The sequence below is a fragment of the Otolemur garnettii genome, unplaced genomic scaffold, assembly GCF_000181295.1.
Source record: "Otolemur garnettii isolate 467f Iridium unplaced genomic scaffold, OtoGar3 scaffold00018, whole genome shotgun sequence".
Lineage (NCBI taxonomy): Eukaryota > Metazoa > Chordata > Mammalia > Primates > Galagidae > Otolemur > Otolemur garnettii.
The window spans coordinates 15647654-15661274 of NW_003852413.1; the positions used below are offsets into that span (position 1 = coordinate 15647654).

The window sequence follows — 13621 nt, forward strand, 5'->3', positions numbered from 1 at the left end:
GGCTATTTTTTGGTTGCAGCCATTATTGTTGTTTGGTGGGCCCGGGCTGGGGATTTGAACCCGCCACCTCAGGTGTATGTGGCTGGCACCTTAGCCACTTGAGCCACAGGTGCCGAGCCGAAAGATGTGTTCTTACTGTATATCTTAGCAACCTCAGCATATGATTTTTTTTCTTATGAAGTTGAGAATTTTCACCTTTTCACTGAAAGGTAGCACTTTACAGCTTCACTTTGGCATATTGAAATTACCAGCATCACTGCTTCTGTAGTGGGGCCATTCTTAAGTAAAATAAAGGTTCCTTGAACACAAGCACTGCAATACCAAGACAGGTAGTCTGATAACAGACAGCTACTAAGTCTACTGAGTGACTAACAGGTAGGTAGCATCGTTGGACAGATGAATGACTCATGCTCTGGGTGGGATGGAGCAGGACAGCAAGAGATGTCAAAATGCCACTCAGAACAGTACACAGTGTACAACTCCTGATTGTTTATTTCTGGGATTTTCCATTTAATATTTTTGGACTTGAGCTGACCTTGGGTAACTGAAACCTCAGATAAGGGGAGACTACTTGTATTGGGAGAACTTTGTTAAACCCGAGGACTAACTCTTGTGGGAGTCACAGAGACTTAGGTCCTTGAAAGGGAAGGTTTTTCTTTGGTGAATAAAAGCTGTAGGCTGGGTCATTGTGGGCATAAGGAGGACTATTGAGAGAAGGCTCTAACCTTCCATGTGGAGGCAGCAGGATGGGCAACGAGGTAAGCTTTGTCTGTGGGCTTTACCTGTAATATTAGTTCTAAGGGCTTTCCCCTAAGCAGATTATTGGAACTAACACAATGAGTGCTTCTCCAGCTTATTTTAACAGTTGAGAATGGGACTGCTGCTGTCTTCACTTATGAGTTTAGGATTTGAGTTTAATACCCAACCCTTAGATTGCTCCTGGAAATAAACTTTCAGAACCACAACATGCATTTTATGAATTTCATTTCTCTTTTGCTACTTAAAGCTGACATAAGCTGGCTTGTTCTCTTATTCAATTTGCAGTCCTTTCTTAGACCTAATGCTGTCTTTTAAGCACTATTCCTAAAGAAGGTTATATTTATCATTTTTGGCTTGAAATAGAGATTTTAAAAATCTTTCTACTGGAGGGACTGACTGAACAATGATTATCAGTCATTCAACAAGTATCTGAGCATCTATCTATAGGGCCAAGCATCGTGCTTGGCATTGGGAATTCGATCAGTAGCAAAACAGATGTGGTCTCTGCATATAGCACATTATCTAGTCTAGACAATGCACAAGTCAACAGAGGGATGCATTGTGTGTTTCTTATTTTTTTTTATTGTTGGGAGTTCATTGAGGGTATAAGCAACCAGGTTACACTGACTGCATTTGTTAGGTAAAGTCCCTCTTATAATTGTCCCCCAAAAGGTGTGTCACACAGCGAGACCCCACCCCCTCCCACATTGTGTGTATTGTTCCATGTGGGAAATCTTTCTCTGCAGGAGAAGAGCAGGATACCAAGAAAGAAGTACAGGGAAGGAGCCGACAACTGGGAGTGCTGGGCAGAGAATTTAACGAGGGAGCAACATGTGGATAGTGGCTGCAGTGAGGAGGGGCAGGGAGTGGAGATGGGAAGGGCAGACCCAAAAGGTGCCAGGCTTTGGAGGGCGTGTCACAGGGCAGCCCAGTATGGAGGGGAGAGCAGGGAACCAGATACTGCTCAAGGGGCCTTGGTAAGTTTCTTAATCTTCTGCACCTCAGTTTCCCACCTCCTAGTGGCTGTGAAGGTTGAATAAGCCCTGAGAGCAATGCCTGGCATGTACAGAAAGGGCTGCGGGTAGGGCCTGTTGGCTCTCAGGGCAGTGGGGAACTTGATCTGAGTGGATGAGCTTCTGTTCTTAGTCAGCACTTTCCATCCGAAGGTAAAACTAAGATGGCTAATAGGCATGTCCACTGGAGGCTTTCTAAGGCAGAATTACTTGCTTGGTGTTGGACTTTCTGTAAGTGCTAAGCATTCCACACCCATAGCTGAGAGACTCGGCCCTACCTGGGGAAGCCTCTGGCAGTGGGTGCAGGGCTTGGTGGACCAGAAGCAGCTGTTCCTCTGCTTCTCCTGCGGCTGTCGGCTTTACTGTTTGGATGTGGGAAGGAGATCTTTAGCCTTTTTGCCTGATAAGGAAAGGGACAAGAGCCGGCGGCCTTATTACTAGGTGATCTGCTGGGTGCAACCTGTCTGAGCCCCTTCTCTGATAAGATTTGATGTGATATTGTCTCATCCAGAGGAACACCCACACCTCAGTCAGCATCATGCAGGGGAGAAAGTCATAATATAGCCTCTGGTTTCAGTTCTTTGGCCTGGCTTGGGATTGTCAGTAAAATACTACAAACCCAGCCGTATTATCCTGCAAAATGTTTGTTAGTGCTGATCAAATTGGTATGTAATTATATTATTATTATTTCTTTTTAGTCTTTTATTCTGGAAAACTTTTTTTTTTTTTTTTTGAGACAGTCTCACTCTGTTGCCTCAGGCTAGAGTGCTGTGGTGTGAGCCCAGCCCAGTTTACAGCAACTTCAAACGCCTAGGTTCAAGCAATTCTCCTGCCTTAGCTTCCTGAGCAGCTGGGACTACAGGCACCTGCCACAACGCCTGGCTAATTTTATCTATTTTTGGTAGAGTTGGTGTCTTGCTCTTGGTCCGGTTGGTCTTGAATTCTTAAGCTCAAGGGATCCTCCTGCCTCGGCCTCCCAGAGTGCTAGGATTACAGGTGTGAGCTACAGCGCTGGGCCTGGAAAACTTTTAAAAATACACAAAAGTAAAGAACAATATAATGGACTCCATGCATCTGTCACTCAGTTTCCATAATTATCAACTTCTGCTAATTTTGTGCCAAGATGTTTTCATGTTGAAGTGTTCATTGTTGGTGGAATTTCTCTCTCAGTATAAATGCATCTTTGGACCGTAAATCATTTGGTAGAAAGGATCTTAGAGAAAAAAATTCCTGCACGCAGCATAATTATAGCACTGGTGTTAGGTAGTTATAATTCAGAATCTGAAATGAACATTTCTTGGAAACTCCTTTTAGACTTGCTTATGAGAAGTAGATGTGAGAAATGAGACTTCTTTCAAGAGGACCAGTTAGTCTGTGTATTACTAAATATCAATGGTTTTGGACAGAATGTAAGGCACATAAAAAAAACAAGTCTGTATCCAAAGGGCTTGTAAAATTATGGTCTCTCTCTTGCCTGCAATGAAGTCATAGATTATTGCAAGCATTCTTAGCAAATGAATTTTACACAAAGCCCAAACTGTGAAACTGGTTAAAAAGCAATATTTTTGTGGTATATATTACTTTAAGTTCAATTTATAGCATTCACTTGTAAAATCAAAAAGGATATAGTTAATTTGTTGAAAGTCTGTGATTAACTTTTGTTTTTATTTATTTATTTGCAGCTGGGTCTGGGTTTGAACCTGCCACCTCTGGTATATGGGGCCAGTACCCTACTCCTTGAGCCACAGGTGCTGCCCTGTTTTTATTTTTTAAAGGAGAAATCAAATCAAACACGGATAGAGCCCTGTCACAACACCTCTGTGCACCGCTGTCCAGAAGACCTTTCTGTAATGTTGGGAATGTGCTAGATTTATGCTAATATGGTAGCCACCAGCCACGTGTTAAACATTAGAAAGGTGGTTAGTGAAACTGAGAAATTGAAGCTTTAGTTTCAATTAATTAAAACTGAAACTGAAGCTTTAATTTTAAATTAAATAGCTCTGCGTAGCCATATTGGACAGTATAGCTCCAGGGTTTATAAAACCTCCAATCTCAGTGCCAGGCAAGACCCAGCATAGACTAATCCGGGCATCAAATGAAAGCACAATTACACACACTTCTCAAACTCTGTTCATTTTAAAGAAAAGGAGTTTGGGCCGGGCCCAATCCTAGTGCCTATAATCCTAGCATTCTTGGGAGGCCAAGGGGGTAGATTGCTTGAGCTTAGGAGTTTGAGACCAGCCCTAGCAGGAGTGAGACCCCCATCTCTTCTAAAAACAGAAAAAGTAGCCAGGTGTTGTGGTGGGCACCTGCAGTCCCAGCTACTTGAGAGGCTGAGGCAAGAGGATCGCTGAGCCTAGAAGTTTGAGGTTTCTATGAGCTAGGATCCCACAGCACTCTACCCAGAGCAACAGTGAGACTCTGTCTTTAAAAAAAAAAAAAAAGGAAAAGGAGTTTGATTATCTAGCAGAAGGAAGAACCCACTTGGTGAGCTTCATGGTCTTCCTTTAAGAGCAAAGCTCAGAGACCTGGGGAGGTTTGACTTGATGTCTCTTGGGGCCCAGGATTTTGTGAAATGAGGAATGAATCTCAGTGAAAAGTACTTGGGCCGTTTGTTACATTACGGGACTTCTCTAAGAGGTCGAGAGGAATCTGTTAAGTGGCTTGTATGAAACTTCCAGGAGCTAGATGTCCCCTAGTTTTGGGAATTGCGTCTCCTGCCATAGGATTTAGAGGCTGCCTCTGGGCAATACCCAGGGCCTCAGAGGATACAGATGTTGGTTACTTCTTCCAATTTTAGTATATGTGCTGCCAAAGCAAGCATGATGTTGGTCACTTCTTAATTTGTTTTTCCTTTTCTTCCTTTAGCGATTCTCTTGCCCTTAGCCTCCCAAGTAGCTGGGACTACAGGCACCCGCCACATGTCTGGCTTTTTTTGGTAGAGGCGGGGTCTCACTCTGGCTCACTCTGGCTCAGGATGGTCTCTAACCTCGGAGCTCAGGCGATCCACCCGCCTCGGCCTCCCACAACGCTAGGACTACAGGCATAAGCCACCATGCCCGGCCTTGGTTACCTCTTTATCCCCAGTGCATAGTAAATGCTTGATAAATATGTGTTAAAAATGGATGCATTTCAGGAATAGATTTAGGAGTAAATGAGAGAAGGGCTGTAGATTTATCTAGAAACTCTGAAAAATAGATGCCGAGGGCAACATGATGCCAGTGAGCTGCAGTTTGCGCAGCTATTGCTAGTATGTTCTGCCAGAGGCAACTGACATTCCTCCTCGCTACAAATACAAGCTGGGCCTCTCCCTCCCTTATCTGTTAGTCCTGTATCAGCTGCTGTTGACTGTTATCTTGGGAACATCTCTGGACCGATTCTCTCCTGTCCAGCTTCCTCACTGCCCCTTTAGTCCAAATACCCACCTTTTTGCTTGGAAGCCTGGGACAGCCTCGTAATGCCCTGCCCCCCTCCCTTTTTAATCTCTTTACCACACTGCAGTCAGAGTGGTCTTTAAAATATTCCCAGTGGGATCTTGTCCTGTCCTTGCTCAAATCCTATGAAGGCTTCTTGTTGCTCTTTGGGCGAGATCTACATTCTGAACATGTTCACGTGCTGTGTGATCTTGCCCTTCCTGCTGCCTTCTTCAGCCTGGGCCTCTGGTGCTCTCCTGGCTTATCACATTCCACGCTCACTGGAAAGGAGCTGGAGCTTTCGGGAGCTAAGCCCACTGCAGGAAATGACTCCCCCTCACCCTCACCCTCTTTCTCTCTCTTGTCCTTTTTAGCACTTATCACAGTTTGTTAGTTATTACATATTCTTTAGTAGATGTCTGCATTTTCCTTTCCTTCAGAAAGGCAGGGACCTTGTCAATTTGGCTGGCCATCATGCACCCAGTACCTAGCACAGTGTCTGACTCACTGGCTGTGCTTCGTAAGTATTTGTTGGGCGAATGAACGAATGAATGCAAACACACTAGAAAACGAGAAAATTGAGCAATGTTCTTCAAAATGTGGGTTTGTTGGAGGGGTTGAGTAGTTTTTAGGGAATAATTTGGGAAGGGAAATTGGGGGTAAAAGCCCATAGGGACCCCTCAGTGGAGCTGTACAGCAGATTTAGAGCTGTCCTATGAAAGCAGTTCCTGAGGAAGCATGTTCCATGCCCTTGTCCAAGACGTGAAAGACATTTGCCTGCCATTTTGTAAGGATGGGATTTGAGGGTGGCCCTCTCCTCGGGATGAGCTTCCTCTGCCAGCCGTAGGAAACGCCAGATGTGTCATCGGTAGCATGGGGCTTCAATCTGAGACATCAGGATTGGGGATTGGAGTCTTCCATGTGCAGCCCTCAGTCAGGCAGTCCTCCTCTCTTCCTAGAGGGTAGGTAGGTATTCTGCCTTGCTAATATTTGTGCCTGTTTCCTCCCTCTTACCCATTTCCTTCCAGCCCATCAGCAAACCACAATACTTGGCCTATGGGGGTGTTTGGCAAGTATTGTTAATAGCTCCTGGTACTACCTGCTGCGTACTACTCCTGCACTAAAGAGGGCTCTAGGCAGTAGGAGGAGGGAATTCTGTTGCACCATGGTGGGTGGAAGGCAGTGGGGAGAGGCTTCCTGCTGTTGGGAGATTCCCTGTTGGAGAGAAAGGGGCAGCTGTGTTTAGACCTGATGCTGCAGATGGGAGGCTTCCCGCCTCCTCTATCTTCCTGAGACTGATTTCTAGATGATCTGGGGAGCCTGTGAGTGCTCAGCAGATCTACCTGTCATGTGGCAGGGAAACAGGAGGGACCTGGGTCTTTCCCGGGAACTTTGAAGTTATGAATAGAGAATAGTAGGCTTGACGCCGAGGCAGTGGTTAAATTTCTTCTACAACTTTTATAATTGTGTTTCTGCAAGAGAAAATTGGTATGAGTTGTCACCAGCTAGTGTCCTAGATGATGTTCTTTTGGAAGAAAGGGACAGGTTTCCCAGACCAGGGCCCTTGATAACCAGAGGGGAGGTGTGTCTTGAAGACCAGAGTGATCTGTTTTCTGGGAGACTTGCGAGTCCGGTTAAGAAGGCTTTAAGCTGTATTTTAAGAGGACAGAAGAGAATAGTATATGAGAAAGTTGCAGAACCAAACAACGAGCAGACCTGTGTGACCTAGCAGCAGTCTAGGCACCAAAGTGGGGCCTCTCAAAGCTGGTTGAGAACACCATTGAGGGAGGTGCTTAGGAGTCTGTAAACTCAGGCCTGTCGGTGAAGAGCTAATGCCTCCATGCACTGGGGACCTGAACAGCACAGCCTGGTAAATATGATTGGTGGTAGTTAGGATTGGCATTAGAGCATGGTATGGGTACATCTGGCCCCAAAAGAAAACCCCTATGAGTGATTCAGTTTGTGTCCTGATGGTGGAAACCTGGCAGAAAGCATTTCAATTATGATGGAAAGGGGGCAAAGGTGGCCGGGTTGTTTCATTGTAGGATGCTGCCTGCCAGAACCAGGAGAATATTCTTTTCCATTTAGAACGTTTAAAATAGGCCCTCTGGCAAGTATAGTAGACCATGCAGATGTTTGTGTAAAGTAAACTCTTGTTTGTTTATATATTTATTTATTAATTAATAGATAAGATCTTGCTCTGTTGTCCAGGCTGGAGTACAGTACAGTGATCATAGTTAACTATAGCCTCAAACTCCCGGGCTTAAGTAATCCTTCCACTTCAGCCTCCCAAATAGCTGGGACTACAGGCATGTACCACCATGTTTGGCTAATTTTTCTTATTTTTTATAGAGATCTCTCTATGTTGCACAGGATGGTCTCAAACTCCTGGCCTCAAGCCATCTTCTTGCCTTGGCTTCCCAGAGTGCTAGGATTACAGGCTCGAGCCACCCCTATCCAGCTTAAGGTGAATTCTGTTACAAATGAGCCACATAGTAAATTGTAACCCTACCTTGCTGATAATTTGACTAAAACTCTAAAAGCAGGTAGAGGGAAACGTATGACAAATAGAATGATGACAAATAGGAACAAGCCAGGTGACATGGTGAATGAGGCACAAGCCATCCAGAGGGCAGGGTGACCTGTGGCTGTGGCCTGGAGGAAGCACAGAGCTCATGGTTAGGCAGGCTTGCTCACAGCACCTACTCTTAACCTTTAGTCATCAGGCCAAATATTTTCTACCTTATGTTATTGTTTCCTTTGACAAAAATGATGGAAATGCTCCTCACCTAAGGTGCAACAGGAGCCATCTTGGTGTCTTCAGTGTCCCATGCTTGTTAGGAATGACCACTCGAGTATTAGTCCATGACTGACTAATGTGATGCGGCCGCTTGCGTGGGTGGTTTCCCATCCGCCTCACCCCTCCACAGAATTACAAGCAGAAACTGCTTTCTGAAGCTTAAGGGAGCTGTCCTTGGGGAAAGTTGAGCCTCTTGCCTTGGCTAAGTTCAGAGGCAAGGTCACAGTGGAAAATTAAGTCAGATACAAGTAAACCCATGGGAAAGGAGTTGCTTTTGTTTTCATTTCCCAGGGTAGTTTGATGTCTGTGGGAATACGATGAGTGGTATTCGATCCTGATGGGGTAGGTTAATACTAAAGCAGGAACGTTAATTTTTTTTTTTTTTTGAAGCTAAAACTCCCAGCAGAAATGACTATTGATTATGCTTTGAGACAGAAACCAAACTCATTTGGTCAGCCTAGCTTTTGTTTTGAGGCTCGACTGTGATGGAGAACGGTGTTCATAGGAGGCTTAATAGCCTGAAGTGAATTTTATTTCAGGAGGTCTGATTTGTGGCATTAAAACCTTAGGGAAGGAAAAACCATCTTGATTTTCTGAGTTAGGCGATAGAATTGTTTTGGCAGCGAACGAAGCAAGTTCAGGGCCCAAATTTTCTGGGGTAGATGGTTAAGAGGGCATTCTAAAAAGGACTACATGAATTTTTAATGCCAGTGTGTTAATCTCAAAAAAATAAAATTGAAAACATAATATGTATTTACCCACAGCTTTGAAGGAACCTTCCAGAAATTATTTCTAAAACCTAGCTTTACTGTGGCCTGATAAGATTTATAGCCACTTTGTGGTATCTGTCAGAATTGACTCATCAGCCTCAGTTTCCCCTCCCAGGACTGCTCTCCTGCCTCTCCTGAGCTCCCTCCCACAGTGCTCCAGTGGGATGTCCTAGCCTCTCACCCAGCACTCTGCTGAGTAAGCTTACAGCAACAGCAGGCTGCTCTGTTGGTTGGGTAATGTTGAGTGAGATGGCTGCTTTATAGCAAGCTATGGGAGAAAAGGGTGTGTTTTGGCCACAGGCTTCTGTTATTTTAGGAGCTTGCTTATACAAGTGCTTAAGTTGGTGTTTAAAGAGGAAACAAGAGGTATTAGTTTCCTGTGCTTACTGTAGTAAAAGGTAAGTCAAGGGGCAAGCACCTGAGGTCAGTCAGCCCCTTCGTTCTTACCCCTGCCTGTCAGTGCAGGGCACACATCAGAGTCTTTCAGAGTGTGATGATATTGCTAAGGGAGCAAGGATCTCTGCCAGCCAACCAGGAAATCTAGAGTCTGGCTTCAGAACCCTTATCCCCTGGGATGATTTCAAGCCAGATTCTTTGAGGCTTGGTAAAGGGTTAATAAAATAGGTTATCTCTACGTTTAGTTAGTATGGACTGGTTATCTAGCTATCCCTTGAGCATGCACCATATATTGCTGCTTAGAAGATAGTGGCTGTGCTCGGCGGCTCTCGCTGGACAGGTCCAGATTCTCCTAGCGAGAGTCAGCCCTCTGTGAAATCTTACCTTGCTGTTCCTTTTAGGGAAGGTCTTTGAAATATCTTAAAGCAGTGTTTTAATCCCTTGAATAGCATTAAGCATGAAAAATTCTTAATTATAAAATGGCTAAGTAGATTTTTTTCCTCAAATGAATAGCTTAAACCAGTGTGCTGGTTTTTTATTTCTTTGTCTCTCAGTCTTTCTTACTCTTTATTTCTTATTTCTTCTCTCACTAAAGCAAGGTCTTAAATATGCTTTGAAATTATGATCTGGTCAATTTTTTTGTTATTTGTTGAGTGTCTGGAAGTAACCAGCTATTTACCCATTTCAGTCTAGGTTCCAGGAGTGAGAATACTGGCAAAGCTTTGGGAAGCACTAGAGGACAGTCATTTTCCTGGAGTAGGACAGCACCTGCTGTCTCTTCTGTCCTGGATCCAAGAGGCCCAGGATCATACACCCACCACCAAAGGGGTTTATCTATTTATTTATCTTTTGAGACAGAGTTTCACTTTGTTCTTCCTGGTAGAGTGGCCTCATGTCATAGCTCACAGCAACCTCAAACTCTTGGGCTCAAGTGATTTTCTTCTCTCAGCCTCTCGAGTAGCTAGGACTACAGGCAACCACCACAATGCCTGGCTATTTTTGGAGACGGGGTTATTTATTTATTTATTTTGAGGCAGAGTCTCAAGCTATCTCCCTGGGTACAGTGCTGTGGCGTCACAGCCCACAGCAACTCCGAACTCTTGGGCTTAAGTGATTCTCTTGCCTCAGCCTCCCAAGTAGCTGAGACTACAGGTGCCCACCATAATGCTTAGCTATTTTGTTGTTTTAGCTGGCCCAGCCTGGGTTTGAACCCCCCAGCCTCTTTGTATGTGGCTGACGTCCTAACCACTGAGCTACAGGTGCTGCCCTGGAGACGGGATCTTGCTCTAGCTCTTGCTCTTGTTCAGGCTGGTCTGGAACTCTTGAGCTCCAACAGTTCACCTGCCTCAGCCTCCCAGAGTGCTAGAATTACAGGCAGGAGCCACTGTGATAGGCCTTTCCCAAAGGGGTTTAGATAAAACTCCGCTCCTCTTAACCAAAACAATAAAATGAATTCTTTCCATCTGGGTTTTTTAATATTTGGGGGGAGGGGCTGAGAGAGAAAACTCTGTCTCTTTGAAAATTGAATGTAAAATCTTGTGGATATTTCTGTATGGGAGTGGGGGGGATGTCTTTGATCTCCATCAGGCTTTTAAAAAATCTTCAACTGGGGAAGATTAAGGGAGAACTTCTGCTCTAAAATCTTTTGTACCTCTAGTCTAAAACTTCTAAAGCCAGCTTTGTAGAATGGAGGAGATGAAGAACCGGGAGCTCAGTGAACAGACTGCAGGCTCCTCACCAGGGAAGTCTGCACATAAGCCTGGCTTTCCCTCACTGGTTACACCAGGTCAGCCCTAGACCCCTGAGATTCTCTTTCCTCATGAGTAGCTCTTGTCCCCTCCTCAAATCCTTATGACCTTTGTAGGAAGAATATCAGAGAAACGTGTCCGCAAGCCAGGATCATGTGGGAGGATATTTTCTCCTTCTTGGTTTCCTTAGTTTCTTTATTTTTTATTTTTATTTTTTTGAGACAGAGCCTCAAGCTGTCCCCCTAAGTAGAGTGCTGTGGCATCACAGCTCACAGCAAACTCCAACTCCTGGGCTCAAGCGAGTCTCCTGCCTCAGTCTCCCAAGCAGCTGGGACCACAGGCGCCCACCACAATGCCTGGCTATTTTTTGGTTGCAGCCGTCATTGTTTTTGGTGGGCCTAGGCTGGATTTGAACCCACCACCTTAGGTGTATGTGGCTGGCACCTTAGCCACTTGAGCCACAGGCGACGAGCCTCCTTAGTTTCTTTTTGACCAAGGCCTTACTTAACTCCACCTCTGAGTTCTCACAGGGAGTTCTCACAGAACCTTCATTAGGGAGGGTGTGGGGTTCACCTCTTTCATTCCTCCTCTGCCTTCTGTCTTCTTTCTCCTTCATTTTAAATTAATCTGTTCCTTGACATTGGCTTTGTTATTGGGTCTGACAATTCTTATCTGCAGCTAGAGAGAGGGCCCTCTGAGGTAGACAAAGGACTGGAGGCTGGCTTTCCCAGCCCTGTGACTCTTTGGAATGCCTTCGGGTCTCAGCTCACGCCTTCCAGGCCAGAAGTCCAGCGTCTGCTTTTGCAGCTTCTGGTGGCCCAGAACACACATCTGCCGTTGCCAGTCACTGACTCCTTCCTTTCCTCATGAACCACATGTGCATCCTGTGATAATGAGCTCTGCTCATGATTCTGTTTTTATATTCTTTTCTCCAATTTTGCCAGAGGCAGCAAAGACACAAGTTATTGCCTCAGAAAGAACATTCTTCCAGGGGCAGCCCAATATATAAGACAATGTTAGTGGCAATACGCATTATTGTAACAGAACCCTGTTGGCAGAAATTTAAATTACAGTCAAGAATGATCATCTTCTGTCTGTTTTCAGCCCCCAGTGCTGTGAGGGGTCAGGGATCTGCTCTTAAAGGGTTTTGGAGGAAAGTCTCCTTCCCTTACTGCTTCTGGAGACTCCTTACCAGCAGTTCTCAACCTGTGGGTCACGACCCACAGGAACTGGATTAAAGGGCCACGACCTTAGGAAGGTTGAGAACCACTGCCTTAGACCATTGGCAGCACAGACTTTCATGTGAAGGTGGGCATGTGATCCGGAGGCTCTGCTGAAGAAACCAGATCTCTTTATTGTTAGAGCCATCTCATGAGCTAGTAATGCAAGCGGTTGGTAATTACAGAAAACCTACTGTGAAATTCATCTAAGATTAATGAAGAGTCAGCACTGTGGATTTTAAATACAGAGGGAGTCATGGCCTTGGCTCTCCGTGATCTGAGTGTAGGTTGTCCTTGGCTGCAGTCTGTAAGCCTGCAGCAGGCTTTGCTGTGCTCTCTTATGTGTCTGGGGGCTCCCTTCCCTCTGGTCCAGCCACATTACATTCCTATGGTGCAGATCCATTTTAATGGGAAGCTACCGAAATATGCTATGTATTCCAAAGTCTAACTTTTAGGATTACTCATTCCATGAACACAGGAAAGTGAGAAGCCCAGTGTATTAAAAGGAAAATAACAACACACATGTAGAGAACAAAAACCTGGCAGTGAAAACCAGTTAGATGACTCCGACAAGACTGTTTTTTTTTTTTTTTAAACTTTGATTCCTCTTAAAGGAGCGCTGTTCAATACTTGGTTTTGTATGTAGGTCAGCATTTGAAGGTGTCTAGATCATCATTCACATCTGCTGTGATAGATAGTAAGGTATTTTGAAGCTAAAATCTTTATTGCTCGGCTGACATGTACTTTATAGGCATCCCATTACTTGGTTTAATAGGAAAGATCTCTGTTCTATATGTGCTTTTATGTGAGTTGAAAAGGAATTAACTATTCCATTTAAATAGACTTCAATTAGGATAATGGGTTTGAGGCGTCTTGCATTGGTACATTTTTTAGACTCTTTTAAGATAGAATTGTGAAAATGACAGTAAATAGAGTTAGAAATTATTTTGTAATTTTCTCAGTGGATTGTAATTTCTCCTTCGGTACGTGTAGCCATTCTGGAAATGATAGTATAAGGGTACCTTTTTATAAAATTAATCATTCTCCACATAGAATGGAATCTTCCGGTTTAAGACAAAGGTAAAAGATGATTATAGCTCAGGAAAACAAGCAGAAAGCAGTCATTTTCAGCCTCTTACTTATCATACCTTCGGCAACATTTTTTGAAGAAAGACTCAAAATTGCTATATGTGCGGAAGAATATTGGTAACTGAATATAGACTTGGAATGAAAGTGAGATTTTCAGAGTAACAAAGTCACTTTCTTCTGTGTCTTGGGAAACAAAGGATGTGTGATCACAGCAGGTTTTAGCAGCTGGGGTTGGTGAAAATGGGGAGTTTGTGTAATTCACAAGATATTTAAATTTAAATGTTTGAAAAAGCACATAGAGAACAAGAGTTTGTTTAAATATGAATTTTAATGGCTCGGCGCCTGTGGCTCAAGCGGCTAAGGCGCCAGCCACATACACCTAAGGTGGCAGGTTCGAATCCCCAGCCTGGGCC

General features: G+C 44.4%; 1 protein-coding gene across 2 annotated transcripts in view; it reads left to right on the forward strand.

Annotated features, from left to right (window-relative positions):
• The window catches only part of TEX2 (testis expressed 2), a 117175-nt gene that overhangs the window by 6023 nt on the left and 97531 nt on the right, over positions 1–13621 (forward strand). Inside the window, exon 1 of one of the 2 annotated variants that reach the window (XM_023511122.1) lies at positions 5661–5705. The exons of the other annotated variant lie outside the window; for it this stretch is intronic. The gene's annotated coding sequence lies outside the window, so the exon portion shown is untranslated. Of the gene's footprint in view, positions 1–5660; positions 5706–13621 lie in introns of those variants that run through there. 2 annotated transcript variants of the gene reach the window in all.